This window comes from Desmodus rotundus, chromosome 2 (genome assembly GCF_022682495.2).
Source record: "Desmodus rotundus isolate HL8 chromosome 2, HLdesRot8A.1, whole genome shotgun sequence".
Classification (NCBI taxonomy): Eukaryota; Metazoa; Chordata; class Mammalia; order Chiroptera; family Phyllostomidae; genus Desmodus; species Desmodus rotundus.
This window is the reverse complement of record NC_071388.1, coordinates 56,843,182-56,867,154: the sequence shown is the minus strand read 5'-3', so window position 1 is coordinate 56,867,154 and position 23,973 is coordinate 56,843,182. Positions and strand designations below refer to the sequence as shown.

General features: G+C 35.3%; 1 non-coding gene across 1 annotated transcript; it reads right to left on the bottom strand.

Moving 5' to 3' along the window:
• Nucleotides 1–1,048: 1,048 nt before the first annotated feature.
• Nucleotides 1,049–1,178, bottom strand: LOC112301034 (small nucleolar RNA SNORA51). The gene has a single exon (XR_002974454.1). It is a non-coding gene; the product is annotated as a small nucleolar RNA SNORA51 (small nucleolar RNA).
• Between the last annotated feature and the right edge of the window lie 22,795 nt (nt 1,179–23,973).

The following is a 23,973-nucleotide window of genomic DNA, read 5'->3' as shown; positions in this document are numbered from 1 at the left end:
AGCTGTTATTTTTAATGCTATTTTCTCATGGTAAACCCATCCATATTTTGAATGTCAGTCCTTAAAAATCATCTCCTCTATTTTGAAATTCCGATGCCACTTAGTTGTTTGCAACAGATTCCAGTGAAAGAAGTCAAAGAGCAGTTCTTCCTGAAAACATCTGTTTCCAAATTTGCAAATGTGAAGTGTTCCCAGCTTTTTCAATTCCCTTTGTCAAGAGTCATATGATTCCTTTGCATTTTCTCACACAACAATTTATTTTTTCACAAGTCAAGGAACATGTATAAAAACAAAGACAACAGTGGGGGAGGATTGAATATGGGAAGCAGGGGTGGGTAGGGCAGGGGAGAGAAATGGGGAATAAATGGGGACAACTGTAATTGAACAACAATAAAAAAAGAAAGCTCCAGTTAACAAAGCGAACAACTAAAAAACTGACACGTCTTTCTTCATGGACACTTTTCTCAAGAAACAAAATATTTTATTCCATTTATGTTACAGTCACAAGAAAAGTAGAAAAAACACAAAGTTACATTGAGACGTAGAGACTGGGGATTCTTTCATGACTTACATTTGTACATTAGCAAAACTAATATAATAACATGACCCTGACCTTTCAAATCAGTGGAAAACAGTAGAAACTGAGCATATTAAATCTTCAAATGCCAAAAACCTAGAAAGTTCAGTATAAATTTAGTGCTCTAAGGATATGTGTAATCACAGTATATGTTTGTAAATTTAGTACATCACAATTATTCAAGGTAAATCATATTCTATTTTCAAGTATAGGCCATATATATGTTCTAGTTCTAAAACTTTTTCCATTGTTATGTGTAGAAAACTTGAAAGCCATTTTGCCAATATTTTCCCTTCTTTAAAAAATTGTCATTTTAGAGGAAATAAAAATCTGTGTTTATAACTAATGAATGCATAACTCCTTAAAATTATTTGTAGCACTTATCTGATAGTCAAGAAGCCCAATGACTTTTCAGAAGTTTTCCTCTAAATAGAAAGTCATACTTTTTTTTTTCCCCACACCACCTCAACTCCATGTCCCCCATTCATAATACAGACCAGGCAAAGGGCCTGGGCTGAGGTGTATATGGGTGGGTTTACTCTGCCTCCTCTTTCTGTACAGGTAGTGTAAGAACACAGCCTGTGGTAAGCACTGGAAGGCCCAGAAAGTCATACTTTTCTAAGGATAAACCAGCACAATTCCCCAAAGATTTAAAACCAGTTCAAAAAGGTCAGATGGGCTCTAATCTCAGCAAAATCACATTTTCTAAGTGTAGTTTAACATATTTAAGGCTTACTTTTTAAAAATAATTTTTTATTTTTAATTATAATTGATGCACAATGTTATATTAGTTTTAAGTGTACAACCCAGTGATTAAACATTTATATAACGTACAAAGTGATCACTCTGATAAATCTAGTGTCCACTGGAAACCATACATAATTATTACAATATTATTGACTACGTTCCTTAGGATGTGCTTTACATCACCATGACTACTCTGTAACTACCAATTTGTATTTCCTAATTCCTTCACCTTTTTTCACCCATCCTCCCAAATTCTTTCCCATGTGGCAAACTGTCAAAATGTTCTCTCCATCTGAGTGTTTCTGTTCTGCTTCCTAGTTTGTTTGTTTATTTATAGATTCCACATATAAGTGAAATCATATGGCATTTGTCTTTCTGTGTCTGATTTATTTAACTCAGCACAGTACCCTCTAGGTCCATCCATGTTGTTGCAGATGGTAAGATTTCATTCTTTTTTATGGCTGAGTCATATTCCATTGTATATATGCACCACTTCTTTATCCACTCATCTATTGATGGTCACGTAGATTGTTTTTATAACTTGGCTTTTGTAAAAAATGGCGCAGTGAACATAAGAGTCACATGTCTTTTCAATTTAATATTTTGGGTTTCTTCAGATAAATAACAAGAAGTTAAATTTCTGGATCCTTCATTTCCTCTTTGTTTTAAAGACTTTGCTTGAAAGCCTGTTTTGTCTGGTATAAGTATTGCTACCCCAGCTTTCTTTGTTCATTTCCATTTTTATGAAATATCTTTTCCCATCCTCTTACTTTCAGTTTATGTGTGTCTTGTATGAAGTTAGTCTCTGGTAGACAGCATATGTAAGGGTCATGTTTTGTTATTCATTCAACCACTTTATGTCTTTTGATTGAAGCATTTAATTCATTTGCACTTAAAGTAATTGCTGAGACATATTTGTTTATTGCTGTTTTATTTTTTATATTTTTGATCTTTTCTTCTCAAAGAAGACTTTAACATTTCCTATAATACTGGTTTAGTGGTAATGAACTCTTAGCTTTTTCTTTGCTGGGAAGCTTTTCATCTGTCCTTTGATTCTAAATAATGGCATTACTAAGTAGAGTGATCTTGGTTGTAGGTCCTTGGTTTTCATAATTTTGAATATTTCAAGTCAATCTCTTTTGACCTGCAAAGTGCCTATTAAGAAATCAGCTGATAGTCTTATGGGAGCTCCCTTGTAGTTAACTAACTGCTTGCTGCTTTTAAGATTCTCTCTTAGTGTTTAAGCTTTGGCTTTTTAACTACGATGTCTCTTAATGTGGGCCTCCTTAGGTTTATCTTCTTGGGAATCTCTGCACTTCCTGAACTTGTGTGTCTATTTCCCTCATCATGTTAGGAAAGTTGTCTGTCATTATTTTTTCACATAGGTTTTTAATTTCTTGTTCTTTCTCTTCTCCTTCCACATCCCACTATGTGAATGTTGATATAGTTGTAGTTGACCCAGAGGCTCCTTAAACTATCCTAACTTTTTTTGGATTCTTTTTTTTTTTAATGTCCTGATTGGGTATTTTCTACTTCCTTATCTTCCAAATCTTTGATTTGATTCTCTACTTCATCTAATCCATGTTGATTCCCTATAATGTATTTTTCATTTCAGTGAGTGTATTTCTCATTTCTGACTGAATTTCTTTATGTTTTCTGTCTCCATTTTTATGTTTCTTATCTCCTTGTTGAAATTCTCATTAAGTTTCTATATTCTTCCCCTCTGTTCACAGAGCATCCTTATAGGCAGTGTTTTGAACTCTGCATCTGGTAGATTGTCTCCATTTTGTTTGGTTCTTTTTCTGGAGTTTTTTTCTGTTTTTTCACTTAAGATATATTTCTTTGTCTCCTCATTTTGACTATCTCCCTGTGTTTGTTTCTATATTAAGTGGAGCTTCTACTTATCCCAGTCATGGTAGAGTGGACTTATGTTGTAGGTGTCACGTAGGGCCCAGGGGCGCAGCCTCCACAGTTACCTGAGCTGGGTTTTCCAAGTAAGCCCCATATGTGGACTGTGTGTGTTCTCCTGTTGTAGCTAAGCCTTGACTGGGACTACTACTTCAATGCGAGGGATTTACCACCAAGCCAACTGGTTTCGAGAATTTGCTGAGACTATAGCAGAGGAGCTGCTGTACAGGATCCCCTTGAGTGTGTTGCTTCTGGAGGTGGCTCGGTAGTTCTCTAGCATGTTCTGAAGCTCTTCGTTGGGTGCACTGTCTCTAGGGCTTCCTGTGAAGTGAAGGCCAAGGTCGCTGCTGCTTGTGCCTTGCCCAGATTAAACCAGCATGAGCTACAAAGTGATCCGTAGATGCCTGCTACTTGTACTGGGCTTGGACGTGCCCAGGAGAGGCCAAGCTACAAACCAAGTCTGGCTGAAGCTAGTGCCAGGCCTGGGGCAACTTAACAAGAAATATGGGGTATGCCAAGGACAGATATGTCTTGTTTGAAGTTTATGAACCTTTGAGAGATTTTAGAAGAGTCTGCAGCACGAGCCAAGACAGGTTATTTGTATAGAAAAGCCTGGAAATGGCTTATGTGGGCCTGCAAGTTTGGTGGGGCAGGGTCTCAGGTAATCACCAGAGCAGGGCTAAGAGTGATATACATGTTGATTTATTCTCAGATATCACACTTGCCTGCGAGCTCTGTAGGGGAAGGTTTTAGGAAAGGAACAGTGGCTTTGCCAGCAATTCTTTCTTGGAGAAAACTGCTTCTCCAGCTCTCACCCTGAAGCCAGTCAATTCAGTTCTTCCCCTAATGTCACTGACTTGCCTTTCTGCTGCTACCCTAAGGCTGGAGCTCAGAGGGAGTGAGTCAATCACTGTGTTGGCCCTTTAAGAGGACCACCTGGGACTCCAGAAGCCATCTGTCTCACTCAGCCACAATCCCCACTGTTTTTTACAGCCAGAAATTATGGAGACTTCTCTTTTTGGTTCTGGAGCACTGGGATAGGGGGACCAGTGTGGGGCTGGGATGCTTTGCTCCTCAGGGGGAAGCTCTGGTGTCTCTAATGATTTTATGTGCCACCTGAGTGTGTGGGACCCACTTGTTCTGTGTCTCCACCCCTCCTATCGGTTATGATGTGGTTTCTTTTTTATATCCTTAGTTGTAGGACTTCTGTTCAGCTAGATTTCTGGTGGTTCTGCATGATGGTTGTTCTGCAGTTCAGTTGTAATTCTGATGTGATTGTGGGAGGATGTGAGTACTACATTTACCTACTCTGCCACCTTGACAGATGCTCGGGCTGCTTTTTTTGTTTTTAATAAGTAGAAATCCCTTAGCCCATCAATATCCAAAAGTTATATTTAGTAAACAATTTAAATATCTAGTTTAATTGTATAACATTAACCCCATTATAAAAATCGTATGGGGATACTTAGTAATCTATTTGAAAAGCTTATGTTAAAAAAATATCCAGGTTGTCTTGAATTTTCAAAATTGTTTATATGAACTTTCCTAAATTATATGGTTTTATGTTAGATTTTTACTTCTATTTTGCCTTAATAGTTATGATGACTGTTTTTTCACTCCACTTTAAGACATGAAATGAATAAGATTAAATATATTGTATGAGAGCTTTAGATTATTTGGCACATTTTAATATTATTCTTCAAACTTACATTTATATAAAATGTAAACTTTCATTTATTTGATATACTATATTTTATATAATTTTTATGAGTGTACCGCAAATAATGCTCTACAATCACCCTTATTAAATTTTTTTTCCATGCTTCAGGAAAATAATTATTTAGCCTGTGCATCCGTGAGTGTGACTTTTATTTCCAGGCAAGCAGAAAATTATTACCACTGTTGCATTGAATAATGTGTTAAGCATTCAATTTTTCCTTTACTTCCTAAGCTCCTGTTCAGTCTTCAGACTCTTAAAATGCACCCACTTCTCTTTTCCACCCAAGTTGCTCTTACTATGGTCACCTGTGATCTTCCATTGCCACAGTCCATAGTCTTCATCTTTCCCTTCTTCCTGTGTGTAGTTGCCATTACTACTTTTTAAAAACTTTTTCCTACTTTTGATTCTGTTAACTACAACCTTCTGTTTTCATCCTACACTTATGGCTGTTGTTTCCCTATTTGATCCATTGGATTTTCTTCTTTTATAGCTCATTGGATGCTCATTTTACATAGAATTTCTCTTCAGTTCTCTTTTTTCTTTCTTTCTTTCTTTTTTTTTTTTTTTTGAGGTGGATGAGGGTCTCTTTTTCACCTTAAGCAAGCTCAACATTTTCTAGGGTGTCAGTGATCACATCATACATTTTCATAACTCCAGTTTTTATCTCTATCTTACACTTCTATCTTTAACTCTAAGTCTATTAATATATATACAACTGTTATTTAGAATTTATTAACTGGAACATGCTTCAAGTTCAACAAATCTAAAATAAATTTAGCACCATCCATCCCAAACCTAATATTCCTCCCATATGCTCAATCTCAGTTAATAACCCCACCCACTTGCTTAAATGAAAAACTGGAAATCATGTTAAAATCATCCCCCCTCAGCCCACCACTTCTTATATCCAGTACTCACTGGGTTGTGTTGATTCTACCATACTTTCTTGCGAATAACTGCTTCTAGACTCCTGGCCCAGTGTCATCAACATTGTTTAGAAAGGTATCATTAATTTTCCAGACCTTTGCAAAGCTTGTTTCTGGTCTCTCTCACTCTAGTCTTTCCTCCTTTCCATTCACTTGCTGTTCTGCTCCTCACTTCTGTTTGACATGAACTCATTTCTATTTCTTCCTTGACCTCTTAAAATATTAAATTTTATGTACTTTTCCAAAGGAGCCATGCTCTCTCAACCACATTTGTAATGGCACAAGCTCCTTTTCCTCCCTTCCTGTACTATTTCCAGTGCCTCCTCTCTATCAACTACCTGGCTAGCTCCTGAAATGGAGCCACTTCACTTGTCCACTGAAATTGCTCTTATATAATCTACCTGTTGATTTATCAATGTATCTAACCTATTTGCTTATTCTATATTTTGTCTAAATTTGTGTTATAGATTCATTAGAATTTTATTTAATAAATGTTTATTTGGTGCCTACTGTATGCCCCACACTGCTAGATAATGTTAATAGAAGTAAAGAAGTAGGTAGGATTCCTGACTTCAACAGCCCAGTTTTGCAGATAAACCTTAACTTGTTCATTACTCATTTCTCCTCTGAAGGCTTTCTGACCTCAGCCAACCACCATGGCAGACTTAGGCAATTGTTGACATGCTCTGAATGTATCATGCATTCAGCATCTCTGGGGAAATTCTATTATTCTATTATAATTGCACAGTACCTCTGCATTAGACTTGCACATCATTTAGGTTCAGACACTGTATTTTCCTTCTGATCATTTCTGGCTTATAAAAACAACTCAATAGACACATTTTCTTGATGAAAAAAATATATTGTAAAACTATGAAAATGTCCACAGAAATTTCTGAGCTATTTAAATTGAATTATGTCAAGATTTTAGTGTTTGATTATGTGCACCTTTGTTTTTCTATGAATTTTTTCTTTTAAAGATCCTAATTTAAAGTGTCTCAAAATACAATTAGAATTTACTTTCTTTGAAATTTTTCAGTTATTTTTTTATTGGAAATGAGCACTGTAGTATTGGCATTAGGAAGTAAGAAGCATGACCATTGATTTTACGAAGCTCATATTCTAATAAGGAAAATAAGACATATTTTGATTTTATATAATGAATCCATTAAAATTAAAAAAATAACCTTTGAGGAGTGCCTACAATGTCAGACACTGGGCTAGAAATTATGGATTTTTAAAGATTAAGATGGAGTTCCCAACCTTAAGAACTCTGCTTTACAAATACAGACCAAATGCTGCATATGGCCACAACAAACAGGGAAACAATTAACATATTTATTAACTGTGCTTCGTGACACCTTTATTGTAGTGCATTTATTTTAATTAAGGCCTTCTACCCAGATCAAAGGGGGTAACATGGCTTCCTGGTGTGAAATATAAGACTGAAATTCTAACCACTTGCCTTTAACCAAGGCTTGTAATTGGGAGAGGACTGCTTACTTAAATAAATAATTAACTTTGGTAATGGAAGTGTGAAAACAAATGCTGTGGACACTAGTAATGATATAATCTTTAGTTATATGCATAGTAAAAATAAATAAAAGTTAAATCAAATCATTGACTATAAGTATAGGAAATGTACATATATGTTTATTTATGCACGTGTACATTAAGTAAAATGACAAATAAGGAGAATAAAGCCTGAGTGCATAGGATAACTAAAATAACTAGTGACAAGAGTTAAAGAATCATAGACTGATGAGACTTAAGGCTAACTGATGGAATGGTCAGAAAACATTAATTAAGAAAAAAAGTGTTTACTGAGTAGAACAATTTTATATATATATATATACACACACACATATGTGTGTATATACACACACATATATATGTGCATATATACACACATATATGGATATATATGTGTGTGTGCGTGTGTATATATATAGTTTGTTTAGGAGGTATCAAGCCATGTAATATGAAAAATAGAGACATTTATTGAAGAAGATACAAGATACAAGAAACATTGTATGTAGGATAATGATGCCCAAGTCTCCTTTAGAGTAAGCACCTTGGCACGTCACACAGTTCTCTTGCTCACTATAAGCTGCCTCATCATATTTTCCTGAATCTCATTGAAGATCTGAAATCTCTTGCCTTTGAAAGGTGATTTTAGTTTGGGGCCCCCCTACTGCCCAAATTTATCACCCAGAAGATGCAGGGAGCCAAATCTGGGAAGTAGGGGTCTGAGTCACTGGGGTGATTTGAGGTTTCACTAAAAAACTCTGCAGATACATGATGCATGAGCAGGCACATTGTCATGATGAAGCTGCCAATCATCAATTGCCCACAGCTGTGGCCTTCTGAATCATCTGAATAGTTTCTGTGGAGGAACTATTGTGTAATGTTTAAGCTTACACAAAGCTTTAGGCAGATTCATTGCTCTACTCATTCAGTCATTTTGAATGGGATGGCCACACAGTACACATGCTCAGTCAATGGCATCTACCACCACCCCCACTGAGTAGTACAGTAAAGTTGTCATTGTTCACACATGCTCATTCAAGTCCACTCTCTTTGGCTGCCAGGTTGCATCAATGTTGTGCAAACCGTTCTCATATAAACAATGGCTGGAATTTTTCCAGACAGACTATATATATGTAGACTATATACAGACTATACATATATTATATATATATATAATATGGAGAAAGAGTGTGTTATAGGAAAATAACAAGTACAACTTTGATTTTGGAGAAATAAATTACACTGGTACATGTTCTTTTAGGTTGGGAAGCAAAGCAAAAAGCCTTAACTTAAGAGAAAATTTATGTTGTAGCACATATGACTATCAAGCCCATTGAAATTTTGTGCCAATATATTTTTGTTCATAATTGTAGATATATTAGAAAAAATACAAGGTGCATCTTACATCTTTAATATCTAACACTGCAAAAATGGACAGCCACTCATGTAATGAGGTAATAGTATGTGTGTGTGATGAATAGAATGTAGAAACTGAAAAAGCAAATGGTTAATATTTAAAACAACACTTCGCAATATTCTTGTAAATTTGATATTTCTTGATAAACCATTTCTTTAAAAGATAAGGGTTTATTCAAATAGATGAAAATTCCTTTTTAAAAATGAACTTAGGAAAAAACGTAAGTATCCCATCTTATGAGGAAATGTTACAAAAGCCTAATTATCCATTTTTTATTCTTAGTATTAAAAATACAGCACGAAGTGTGGCAGTGGTCATAGTCCTGTTTGTACTGTTATTTGGAGTGCTTCTAGCTAAATGCTGAAGTTAAAGTGATATTCAATATTTCCTGTGGATTTATGTTAATTTGTAGTTTTAATTTGTTACCATTCACAGTAGAACAATTTCCTCACTAGGTTTCCTCATTGAAAACAATCCTCAATTTGCCAGATCTCCTACCACACAATCTTTAGAAGTTGAGAGGCTGAATTGATTTTCAATAAAAGAGGAAAATTACGTCCTTGTACAATGTCCATTATCTCTAAAATATCTTTAGCTTATGATAATATGGGTTCTAATTACTTCATTACTCTTAATTGCAATTATTTATCATGAAATACCTAGATATCTTTCCTCTTCTCCAAGAGAAGAGAGAGCTCATCTGATTTGTGCTCTTTCGACCACAGCTTAGTTTTTAGAAACAGAGTATTAACCAATATTGTAAACAGATATGAAAAATTAAGTGAAACTTTTCAAAACAGAGCCAAAGACATTACTTTAGAACATCTTTTCCTTGCTCTTAGCATCTGTCTAAATGATTTAAAAAGAATCAAGGGAATATAATACCATTAGCACAGAAAAACTTCGAAGCACTTTCCCAGATATTTATAACAAATTTAAAGATGACTTTGGGAACTGATGTTCAACTTCTTTTCTGAAGATACCAGCACATTGTTGTGAGAAATAAGTGCAACAAAATTTATCAAATCCTAATAAATGCCCTGATTAGGAGACCTCATAGTGAAGATGGAAGCTTCTTCTTCTACCACAAATCAATAGCAATCTATATCTGGTAGTAGAACTGAAAGAGGATTTGACCATATGTCATTGCTTCCTGGAAGTTATATTTTTTGATTCACTGCCCTTGGGAAAGGCAAACAATAAATAACAGTTGTTGTCAGACACTGCCTTTATATAGGTGGCTATATATCAAGTTTCTTAAACTTATTGTGTTTGTCTTAAACTCAGAGATACAAAAGAAGAGGCAACCTGAAATAAAGTCACAGATTTGTATCTGTGCCTTCCACACTACCTCCAGAGCCCTCTGAGTTAACTACCTTTGTAGAAATTGTGCAAAACAATCACTGAACATTTGGGTCACTGTCTTCCATTCAGAACTGCTATGGGAGTGGCTGGACCACTTTAGAAGAGTGGAGAGAGTGAACAGAGACCAGGAATGGAACCCCTCCACTACCTGCTAAGCTTCTAGCTATAATCCCAGGATAGCTGCCTTTTTGTACTTGTAGTCAGTTATATTTTATAAAGCAGAAAATATTAAGTTTGGGTAATTCTTTACAGAGAGACAAAGTGTCTAAACAGGTTTTACATATTATAGGGAATATCTGTGCCTGCTCTCCACACACACCCACACCCACACCCACTATATATATATACACACACACATATATATATACACACACACACACATATATATACATATATATGTATATATATATATATATCTGTCCAGAAGGTATCCAGACATGTAATATGAAAATAGAGACATTTATTGAAGGAGATACAAGAAACATTGTACATAGAACAATGATGTCTCAGTCCCCTTCAAAGTAGGCACCTTGGGACCTCACACAATTCTCCCAAAAGCTGTCAGCTGCCCCATTGTATTTTTCTGAATCTCATTGATAGTCTGAAATCTCTTCCATTTCAAAAGTGACTTTAGTTTTGGGAAAAGCCAGAAGTTTCAGGGCACCAAATCTATGCTGTATTAGGGGCTGTCACCTGTGTGATTTGATGTTTTGCCAAAAATCTCTGCACGAGACGTGATGCATGAGTGGGATCATTGTCATGAAGCTGCCAGTCACCAGTTGCCCATAGCTGCGCTTTCTGAGTCATCTGAATAGTTTCCACAGAGGAATGTTCAGACTTAACATAAAATTTGATGCAGATTCATTGCTCCACTCATTCAGTCATTTTGCCCATGACAACCACACAGTACACATACTCACTCAACAGCGTCTACCACCCCCACTGACTAGTACAGTGAAGTCGTCATTGTTCACGCATGTGCATTCCAGTCCGCTCTCCTTGGCTGCCAGGTTACAATGATGTCATGCAAACCATTCTTGTTATATTAACAATGGCTGTAGTTTTTACCAGACAAATTACATACACACACATATATATTTAAAATTTTTATTGATTTTAGAGACAGAATAAGGGACAGAGAGAGAAACATCAGTTGGTTGCCTTCTGAACCTGTGCCTCGATATGTGCCCTGATCAGGAATTCAACATACAACCTTTTGCTCTATGGGACAACATATATATTTATATAATTTCATATAAAACAATCTCAACTCCATTTCTACCAGAACATAAGCTCTGTGAGGGCTGCCGTTCCCTTCTGTTTTGCTTATTGCTGTATTCACAAGGCCTACAGTAGTGTTTGGCAATTTAACAATTGTCAATTCCAAAAACTCATTCTATAAGTGTTTCTTAAATAAACTAATATCAATATTTAGTTTGTACATAGTTTTTGCTATATAATCCTACTCCTAACATGTATCTTAAACATTAAACAATTTGCAGAATTTAAAAAAGGCAAGTATATACATATCATTCTTTATCCATAAATGTGAAGTACTGGGTCCTGCGGAAGTAAGGCCTGCTTGAGTGTGGTTGGAAGGGTAGTAATATGCGTGTGATAATTTATAGTTTTAATTTGAACATTTCACCTAAGATGTCATATGATGTGCTTGAGTGTGATATTGTTATGTTACAGAATTACATGCTTATGATTTTGTAATAAAAGATTTTATAATAAAAAAGGGCATTATTTGTGCTGGACCCTGTATGAGGGCAAAAATATGACTGTTTAACAATTAGTTCTTGGTTAAACATACTATGATCTTTACCTACAATAGAATATTATATAGCTTAAAAATATAGATGCTTAATATGAAATAACATTCACAACCCAAGACTGAGTGTAAGAAAAACAGTTTGCAGAATATTATTTCATTTGATTTGATTTTGATTTTTCTAAAGGAAGGGACATCTCTGTAGGTGCACGCTTGAATGAACAAAATACTGCTAATTCTATACGTCGGAAAGGTAAAAGTGGCTCATCCTTTATTCCATCCCTCCTCTCCCCTATCTGAAAACTTCTGAAAAAGTCATTCCAAGCACCCTTAGGGGACATCTCTACAAGGAGAGTGGAGCTTGCAGTGGGTATTGTTATTTTCAAGAGTTTCAATACCTATTCAATCCCAGTTTCAAACAAATCAGTCTTGACTAGTTCTTATTTGTCCAGGCTCAATTACCCTAGCTCTCTGATGCCCAAAATTCCAGTAATTATATTTGTGATATACAATACAATTACTGTTATGCTTTTTACTGTCTGACACTTTGCAGATATGCTCATTTCCTTCCTTATCTGCATCATTTCCATGGTCATTTTAAAAATCAGTCCCTGGTATACACCCCCAACTTATTCCTCTGATCTTCTCTTAGAAACCGTCCTCTTCTTGGGGGGCACTAGGAAAAAACAAAGAAAATAAGGAAACTATTTTATGTTAGACAATGTTAACAGCTATGAAGAAAAATAAACCACCAAAGAGGAATAGAGTGTGGTTATAATTTTACATAGGCCTCTTCTGGGTGGGTGACCAGAAGAGATTCAGGGAGCAAATTATGTAAATATTTCAATGAAAAACACTCCAGGTCAAAGAAATGGCAAGTGACAAAAGGTTTGGAGGGAGTGACATGCCTTGTCTGTTCAAAAGACATGAAGGACAGCAGTGCAGCAACATGTTGGTATATTTTCTTCTACTTTTGTTTCTTGTATAATTTTTTACATAGTTGAGATTATACCACTTAATTTTTTGCATCATGTCTCTTACAATATTACTCCTTTAGCATTAACATTTTCCAATGGCATGACAAAATTTCCAGCATCTTTTAAACCACTGCATATTATATTATCATATATTCATATACAATACTAATTACTACATAGTGGTCAAAACAGTCTGACTATTCCTGTAGAAAGCTGATAAAGAACCACAAGCTAATGATTCTGCAACTCAGAATAGATCTCTTTATTTTTAACTCCCCTGAGTCTGTGGAACAGCTCTTCCCTTATTTCCCTGATTATACCAGTTCCCTGTTTCTTGGTTTTAGTTTTTTTAATACAGCCCAAGCCAGAATCTAATCTTGATATGGTTCCTATTTTCCTGTTTCCTGGGCCTGAAACCTCTGGGTTCTCGCTGTGAGATCTTAAAAAAAAAATCACTCCACTTCTCTAGACCTGTTTCTTCTAGGTAAAACAAAGGAGATACATTGTTGAATTGTTATATATTAATACAGCACAAGTCTATGATAAAAAGTACATCAGTGCATAGCCAGGCAACTTTTAATTTTCCAATTATGGGATGTCATATGACATTTGGATTAAAACAGAAAAATGCATGGTTTTCATAATGAGTTTGACATATAATTTACAAATAATTTAACTCACCTACTAAACAGTGAGATGCACATGCCACATTGAAGACCCTATTAGTTTATTAGGACTTAAGAATCTTAGAAGGAATGCATGACGATGACCTTCACCCACATAGCATGTGTACAGCTGGAAGCTCTCTGAATAGTGGGGAACCCAGAGAAAGAAACTTATAATTCAGATTGATAGGAAACACACTAGGTAGATGTTTTATCTCCTCCTTTGGGGAAGAATTCTAGAAATATCCCAGTTTGGGCCTTGGAAGGTGCAGGGAGGGCAGATAATTGGGATGATCCTGTAGTACCTGGGACATTGCCTGTCTGTAGCATAAGCATCAGTTTCCAACATAAAGAGTCTCTGGGCCAGCATTTTCCACACATTGCTTTACTGAATCAGAGTTTAGGAACCTGACGTAGATCTGTATCCCAAAAGTAAACCAAAGATCCGCATAATCGTATCACCCCCTTCATTAAGTATTAGCTGGGTGTCTGACATGATGCTGAAAAACTTCTCTGTAATTCCTAGGAACCTGAGTGCTTTAGTGAATTAACAGTTACTACTCCTTGATTTTAAATGGCAATAGATATTAAAGCTCTACATGTCTTTATTTAAATAGCATAACAAAGAGGGCTGATGTTTTCCAAACTATCACCTGCCTCCTGCTATCTTTATTATTGTGGTTGTATATGTGGGGTGTGTGTGTACTATTTAAAAAGCACAATACTGTGAATGTAGTGTTTCTTCACTACAAATTTCTGTTCAGAAAAGTAACCTCAAGAAGAAAATACATTTTTATGCTGAAACCCAGATAAATTATCATTTTGTTTTTTGAGCTCATGGAAGTTTCCTTTATAAATCTTTCCCAACACCTCTAGATTATGGCTTCCGGAGGAGCCGCCTAATCACACAGTGGGAAAGATACATTAATGGAAATCAGAAGTAGGGATATTGAATAGACTAATGGAAGCTTTTAAGAATTCCAAGTACTCTTCATATTAGAACCTTTGTCATAAGGTGACAATATTAACAATAATAACCCTCTCTAACAAAAGACTATTATTAGGTCTGACTCAGTATGAGCCACTGGTTCTATTCTATGCTGTCCAAGGATGCTTTGAATTTTCATTTCTAGTCTAAGTACATATTGTTCTATTCAATAACCTAAATTTTCACTGGTAAAACAGAATGTCAAAATGAATTCAGTAATTAGCTTCCCCATTAGGGGGCTCATTTAATTTCAAAGCTAATGCTATCCACATTTCCGTTTCTAATTAATCCAAATATAAAAATGCAATAGTAACCAGACAGTATGTTCTTTGAAGAGCTGAACCTATGACATTGTCATAGTGTCAGCAAACTTTCATTAGAGATATGATTATAGAACTTAATTCCAAATAAGTGGCTCTTCTTCTCATTTTTCTCTTGAATTTATTTGTTTTGTGCTTTTAAAACATTTCAGAAGTATGCAATTTCTTCCAGTTTAATTTTTTGAGAATATTTTAACCATTCATAAATAAAAGATTCTTTTTTGATAAGTTCCAGAATGGAAATATATAGGTGGAAATTATTTTGAGATCCAATCCCAGAAATTTAAAGCAGTTATGGAAAGTTTCCATGACAAGTGTTAAAAATAAATATATGCCTGTCTGGTGGGATAGGACAACAGGCTGCATTTCATGAACGTGAACAGGTTTTACATGTGTAAAATTATGTAATATGATAATCTTAGTTCTTTGGGGGGACATATACCTATATTCTAAACTTCCTAATGGTCCAGTCAGCGCCTATGGAGTCAGGAAAAGGACACTGGTATATGAAGCTATGTCTCACTATTCTCAAGTTAAGTGGAATATTGAACTGGCCTGTTGCCTCTCCAGCAGCTAGAGCGATTATTTAAATGTGGTTAACTCTGCATAAGTCATATTCTCAAATTATGCTCTCAGAATTTCCCTAGAGGAAGGGTAGACACAGAGATTTGTCATTGGGTAAATACTTAAATATACAATCATAGGACTATTATCTATGTTCATACTTATGTAAGAAGCAGAATAAAACAAGAAATAATTAATTTATTTATCAATTGTTTGAAGGAGAGTCTGTCATTCGAAACACTTGGAGGCTGACCTGGAAGATTTTATTTGAATTTGAATCAATAAGCTTGAGACAAGCCAAAGGATAGTGTCAGAAATATTTGATCAAAAGGAATCGCAAACAGAAAATGAAAAGAAGCAATCAGAGAGATCCAGCACCTACAGCCGTCACAACGAGTACTGTTGAGTTCAGTGAGGTCGATTGGATCCTCCCAGAGTGGTGAGAATTATGATTAGGATAGCTTCCTAAGAATTATTTTAAATAGTTTACAATGAGTTTTTCAAGTAAGAATTATACATTAACAGTTTTTAAAACCTCCCAAAAAATTGGTCAAGCAATAGGGATGTTTGACCTCTAGAACAAAATCGAAGACAAGCTGTTTCATAAGAACAGAGCACCACCTTGTGTTGGCAAGTTATTACACTTTCCTGGGACACCTAAGGGAAGGCCTTGACATCGTATTAAATTAGAGCTTGTCAGTAATGCTACTGAGTAAAGTAAGCAAGTGTAAGAGCTTCCCAGCCATCTTAATATCTCAGCCTTATGTATTATTGTTTTTATGTTTTAAGAGAGAGAGAGAGAAAACAGTCTAAAGAGATGATTAATCAGACCAAACAAAAATATTTTTGTACCTTTTAAGAGAAATGCTTTTATCTTAGGAAAGAATTTTGTAAACTAAATTTGTAGCTCTGAACCTCAATAGATTTTGCCTTTAACACATTATGCTCATTGCTTTTTAACTTGAACTAGGTTAAAAATCAAATCTCAATGAAGCAATTTTGAATTTGAAATTACTTAGAAGTGCATTTTTTTCCTGAGTATCCAACAAATAAGAGTTATTCAGAAACAATCAAATATCAGCTATCCCTAAGTTGAAAATAAATTCACCATTAAGTGTTTCTTGTTGAAACCTAGGTCATTGGTGAAGTAAGAAGGAACATTTGCGAGATGGCCTCAGACCTTCTTCACTTTCATAGAATCACTACTTTAAGGATTTCATTTTTTTATATAAAGTGGAAAACTAAAGTCCTGCAACTGATGCAAATGTAATCTCTCATTCTCCAAAATTCAACTCAAATCTGAGCATAAGTTCCTCGTGGTCGCCCCATCCTCGGTATTCCTAGAGCACTTGGTTTTGTAAAATTAGAACTATTTTTTATTAAAGTGATTTTGGCTAGTGTTTCATCTTCTAGCATATATTCATTTCTTTGACTATAAGACCCGGTGTCAACCCCTTTTTCTTTAAGTCCCCCAACTGTCTTAAGAAGAGCTTATCCTACGAAACTCTCTGCAGGGGCAGAGATGCCCTCCACGCTGGCAGTTATGGTACTGGTCATCCTGGGCAGTGCAGAAAACACAAGCCACATATGGCCATGAGTAACTGAAGTGTGGCTAGTGTGACTAAGCAACTAAATTTAAAATTACACTTAATTTTAATTAATGTAAACTTAAATATAAATAGTCACATGTGGCTAGTGGCTATTGTACAGACAGAGTGACTTTACAAAAATGTCTTAACAAGAAAAATCTGTTGAATGAATAATTGGCAACTTATTGGAACATGAAGCATTAAATGATTTACATCTTTTTAGTGTAAGAAATAATTAAAATTTCAAGCTTTACATTTTATGTTTTATCTTAAATAAAGCTTGAGAACTTAATAACTTACCCATGTGAAAACTTTTTATAATTTAAATTATTGAGGTACTTTTACTTCTATCCTATACTTACCCTTGTCCTTCATTCTCATATAGTTCAAGGATAACTTTTTTTTTTAAGTTTGGATGAATTCAGAAAAGTAATAAATTTAATTATTTCTTTCATTAGAATAACATAGAAGAGTACACATCTATGTAAGTAAGTTTGAAATTTATATGAATAGATTTGAAACTCAATACAATCTTCTCCAAATTTCTGGTTACTGTAGAGCCCTTTATCTTATTAACTCTTTCACTTCCTCCTAATAGACCAAGTACTTAGGATAATAGAGCGTCCTGAAAAGGTTTTTTTTTTTTTTTTTTTTTGGATAGAACCCTGAAGTGTATGGGCATACTTTAATATTTTTCATTCTCCTTCCAATTTTATTTGCACTTGTTCAACAAAGTTATTAAATCTGTATACGATGTTAGATACTTTGCCAGGTACTGCTGCAAGTATAAAAATAAACCTATTCAGATGTTTAAGGTTGCAGTTTTAAGGCCAGGAAGCAGTTAATTTTAACATTAATAATAGATATTGAGTAGTTAGTTACTCCAATAGCTCTGTGATATTTTCCTACTAACTTCATTTTACAATGATACGGTTTGGAGATGTTAGGTAACTTCAAAGTACTACAACTGGGAAATGGAAAAGTCATGATTGGAACTCCAAGTTTATTACTTGCAAGTCAGAAACCAATAGCGGCCTCAATATATTCAACTTTTAGAGGTAATTATTTTAAACAAAGCATTATGAGTGCCTTAAGTTCAGCAACCAATATTGCGAGCGTTTGGGTGAGGAAGTCACTAAAAGTAAATCCAGTCTCATGAATATGTGTATGGAATACCCACTTCTGTGATATACAGAGAAGTGGATTCGAGGACAATGATGTAGAATTTTGTCTCATTAAATAGATAAATATTTGTCAAGCAATATCTAATTTGAACTAGAGAAAAAACAGATCCCCTGATTACATAGACTAGTGTGTGACGTTGTGCAGGAATGGCTAATCATGCCATCTGTACGCTTCTTTGACTCACTTTATGAATAAAATGTCCCCCAAGTATGATTAGAGAGTATTGCTGTTTAACTACTAAATATAAAATGGGCAGTGGATTTGGATTATTCCAGCAGAATGGGGGAAAGAGGTAGGTCATCTCACACTAACTTTTATTTGGGAAGGTGGACGTACTTATATTTTATTTAATAAATAAAACTTATTCCTTACCTTTTAGAAACTTAAAAAGCCTACATTTTTTAAAATGTAATTTTTATCTTTGTTAGTTTTTTCTAAATGTGTAAACACAAATCTTTGATATCTAACTTTTTAATCATGATTGTAGAAATGATGACCACACTTTATAAGAAAACCATATTATTTTCAAGCAACTATAATCTAAATACTTAGGGTTAAATGTGACAATTCAATGTTGAATTAATATAGCTTCATATCATAATACCTAATATGTATTAAATTAATGTTTATTGAACTTTTCATTTCTTATGCTTCCTCTGTGAACACTGTTCTTCTTCCTAAATGTCTGGTTATTAAATTTTAGGGAATATTAAAATTTCTAGTAAAATATTTTATTCTACTTATTTTATTTTTCTTAATTTTTATGTTTTGTCATAGTTGGACTTTATAGCTAACCAGTTATGCTTATGATAAAGCAGTTTTGTGCTATATCCAAAACAATAATTACTTCTTCAGTTATTCTTATTTATTTGTGGTCATCTATGTGATTAATCAATTTACAAGTATAAAGCACTTCTCTTTCTTCAGGAGGTTTGCAACGGAATCTCTTCTCAGTGTGTTGGGGGCTTGATTTGGGGTAACCACTCCCCAGCAGCTGAGGCCTTGTCTTCTTCTCCCTGGAGCTGGTGGTCCAAGAGGATCTTACTCCTTGGAGGTCATGTGTACTATAAGGTCCACCAACCTGTTACTGTAGCCAAATTCATTGTCATACTAGGAAATGAGCTGTATAGAACTGTCTTTGAGGGCAATTACAGCCCTAGCATACAAGGTGGAGGAGTGGGTGTCACTGTTAAAGTCACAGGAGACAACCTTGTCATCAGTATAGCCCAGGATGCCCTCGAGGGGGCCTTCTGATGCCTGCTTCACTACCTTATTGATGTCATTGTAGTTGGCAGCTTTCTCCAGGTGGCAGGTCAGATACACAACTGACACATTAGGGGTGGGGACAGGGAATGCCATACCAGTGAGCTTCCCATTCAGCTTAGGATGACCTTGCTCACAGCCTTGGCAGTGCCAGTAGAAGCCGGGATGATGTCCTGGGAAGCCCCTCGGCCATCACACCACAGCTTCCCAGAGGGGCCATCCATGGTCTTCTGGGTGGCAGTGATGGCATGGACTAGTCATGAGTCCCTCCACAATGCTAAAGTTGTCATGGATGACCTTGACCTGGGGGCCAAATAGTTGGTGGTGCAGGAGGCATTGCTGACAGGCTTGAGGGAGTTGTCATAGTTGTCACGGTTCACACTCATCACAAACATGGGAGCATCTGCAAAAGAGGCAAGATGATGAGTTTCTTGCCTCCAACCTTTCAGTGATCCCCAGCCTTCTCCATGGTAGTGAAGACACCAGTGGACTAAACAACATATTCAGTGCCAGCATCACCCCATTTGATGTTGGTGGGATCTTGTTCCTGGAAGATGGAGATGGATTTTCCATTGATGATAAGCTTCCCATTCTCAGCTTTGACTGTGCCTTTGAACTTGCCATGAGTATAATCATACTAGAACATTATAGACCATGTAGTTGAGGTCAATGAAGGGGTCACTGATGGTGAAAATATCCATTTTGCCAGAGTTAAAATCAGCCCTGGTGACCAGGTGCCTAATACAGCCAAATCTGTTCACTCCAACCTTCACCATCGTGTCTCCTGGTTGCAGCCAACACTGTGAACAAGACGCCACTGTCTGTAGAACAGGAGGAGCAGAGAGCCACAAGTATATACTTCTTGAACACTCACAGAACTACAGCAGGGAATACAAAAGAGCTAAGAAACATGGTTTATGTCCTTTAAGCTTTGCGAGTTTGCTTGGGTGCCAGAATGAACAAATATCATCATTGTTATCAGAAAAGATAAAGGTAAAAATAGGATTAATTCAATAAATGCAAGACGAATTTTTTAAAAATGATCAGTGTGGGCTCAGTATTCTTTTCATAATATCCCACTGAGGTAGAAATAATTTCACTCTTCTTTATAGATGAACAAGATGAATACCAGGGAGGCTAAGCAATTTTTGGGAATTTGACTGCAGAGTTTATGTTCTTTCTGTTGTGTCACCGTGTAGAGAAGGCTGGGGTTGGTACTCAAGTTGAGTTACCAAAACATGTGTTGGGTTGAAATAAACAGATGGTAGGAATGAACGTGGAAAATCAGAAGGTTTGCCTGATGAGCCAGAGTTGTGTTGTAGAGTCAGATGAGTGGGACTTTGGGCCAGAAACAGGTCTTGGAAGCCGTGTACACTAAGGAGCTGATTCTTTTTCTGATACATTCCAGAGGAGGACAATTGCATATTTATGTATTTATTTTTTAGAGAGAGGGGAAGGGAAGGAGAAAGAGAGGGAGAGAAACATCAATGTGTGCTTGTCTCTCATGAGCCACCTACTGTGTACCTGGCCTGCAACCCAAACATGTGCCCTGACTGGGAATTGAACCTGCAACCTTTTGGTTTGCAGGCCCATACTTAATCCACTGAACTGCACCAGCCAGGGTAGGACAATTGCACATTTAAATGACAATTTAGGAAGATTTCTTTAGTAGGTGAGGATGGATAATATGGGGAAAAATAGTTGCAATCAAAAGGGCAATTTTTCTGGAAGAAGTTTCAAAGAAAATATTTCACTGACTACAGGGTTAGAACAAGAAACCTCTTTCTATTATTCTACACTGAGCTTTGGAGTGAGTGGTATATATTCATCGTTTGTATTTTCGCATCTCTTATTTTCTTCTCAGCCTACTCAGTGTGGCTCCGTAACAACCATTTCCAATTATATTGCTCAACAACAGAATAATTTGCGAGGGATCATGTATTTAGTTGTTTATTCAGGTCTCCTCCAGCAGAATATAAGAAAATTTATCCTGTTCATCTTAGTTTTTTTAGAACCTTGAACATACCCTAGCATAGTAGATGCTGTAGAAATGTGCTTTTGAATTTTTATATTGTTGGCTTTTGTTTAAATTATTATAATATCTTTCAGCCTTGGTGTGTAGACATATTTGCATGGCAAGATTAGAAATCGATATTATGCAATGCTTAGCAAAGGAGCTCATGGGAAAATTGCATACAGGAATGTAACTAAGTTTAAAATGATGATGGCCTAATTCCAATTACTCAGAAGCTGATTAGTTTGCGAATCGTCCACAGGCCCCCTGCTTCTCTTCTTTCTAACTGCTGCCAACTTTTAGCTAATTTTGTGCTCATTAGCACTTCCTCTAGAGCCTGGACAAGGCAAGGGTGTAACCTTTGAGTCTGTCCATTGTGCTGCTTGTTAACACTTATGGGGAGGATTTGATGAAATAGAGATTGCAACTATTGGCAAAGATGAATATTTTATATTATTGTGTATATGTTTTATTTATTCATATTATTATTCCTCCATTATATTTGACCTGTTTGAAAGGTAAATGTGTATTGTGAATATACCTGATGGTCTTCTGATCATGAACTTTTGTTGACATGTCCATACATGGATTATAATGGGAGTAGATATTTGAATCCAAAGGTTAAATTCAATACGGTTGTCATGGCAAAGTTACTCGATGTAATAGTGTTTATTTTTTATGTCTCTTAATGTTCAAGGAGTTAGACAAGCTGTGTAACTTTATACAAAAACATTTGTTTTAATTAAGAATAGATACACATTATATTTTAATGACTTAATTTGATTACAAACCCATATATAGGCAATGAAAACACCAGGTTCTCATCCTGGCCCGTGCAGCTCAGTTGGTTGGGTGTCATTCTGCAGACCAAAAGGTTGCAGGTTTGATTCCTGGTCAGGCTACATGTCTAGGTTGTGGGTTTGGTCCCCAGTTGGGGTTCATACAAAAGGCAACCAATCAATGTTTCTCTCTCTTCTTTCTCGCATTGATGTGTCTTTCTTCCTCTGTTCCCCTCTCAGTAAAAAAAAAAAGAAAAAAGGAAAAAGAAAAAAGAAAAGAAAATACTAGATTCTGTAATGTGTTGAATTGTAAAATAATGTGGAAATATAAATATGTATAGAAAAATTAGGTATTACAAATTAAACATGAAACTACATAAACAAGTGATAATTACAAAATCAAATTAATTAAAATAAAATCAGTGAAAGATAAAAAGATTAATAATGCGGATAATTTGCTGCAGGACTCATGGGACTTAAGATACGTCCAATAGTTGCATTTTCCAAAGAAATGTAATAAAAATCCTCAACTACATAGACCTACCCAACTGTTTTATGAAATCTTTTCCTCATGCTGCAATGGTTGGAATTTACAGCATGAGAAAATTCCATTATTTTAATTAGCACAGCATTTGTGTAATTAATAAAGAGTCAAGGATTACACAGGTACAGAAATTGAACCAGAATCTTTCACTTTTCTCTTTGTGGAAAACACAGAGGAAGTAAAAAAAGTTAATTATATTATTTATTTTTTTTAAAAAGTAAATTCAAAATGGGTTTAGGCTCAAAATTTTGCTAGGTATTTGCTAGGTGTACAGCAAAATAATATAAATGAAAATAAAGGTCATGGTTGACTGAGTGGAGAAAATTATAGATTATTTGTAAAGATCTTTTATTGATTTTCATTGCTGAACATCATTTGAATTAGCTTTGAATGGGTGTGAATAAGTAAAATTATATCATTTAAAAATGTAATACGTAGTAGAATATATTTCTCAGTATACCTCAAATATACTTGTCTCAAATTATGCTGTTTTACTCAGTATGTTTTCAAAAATTATCAAGTGAAATCAGCAATGTTCCTATCAATCAGATTTTACAGTCTCTACAAAGTTTATATAATACAAGATGAGATATAAATACATATACAGGGAAGCAAGTTTAGTGGTATTCAAATTCCTAATGTTAAGTGCATTGACACTACCGTACGTCTCCCAGTGCTGCCAATGTATTATCATGAGAAATTCTATTTGCGTCAGGAATTCTGAGGGAAGAGACAAGTAATTTAACACGATATATTATTTATTCTAGCAATGTTTTTGACCATTGAAGAACCTACCAGAGAGACATTTACACATCTGTCACTGATTGATGAACATTAAACTTTAAAAAAAAATTGTGTTCATTTTTAAATTTTTACTCATAGATAGTTGTAAATAGAATTGGTAATGAAATGCTACCCACCAGTTATCAGTAGTTTATGGATGGCATCTGTTCCAAGTGGTCTCTGCCAAAGCCAGACGAGTTGTTAAATATTTTGAATACCGTTCTAGTTGTAAATAAAATTTTACTGGCTTTTGTGCATGAAAGCAAAAATTTTGCCAGTTGATTACTTGTCTTAGAAAACAAACATTTTTTATAAGATTAATGACTTTATTTATCTTA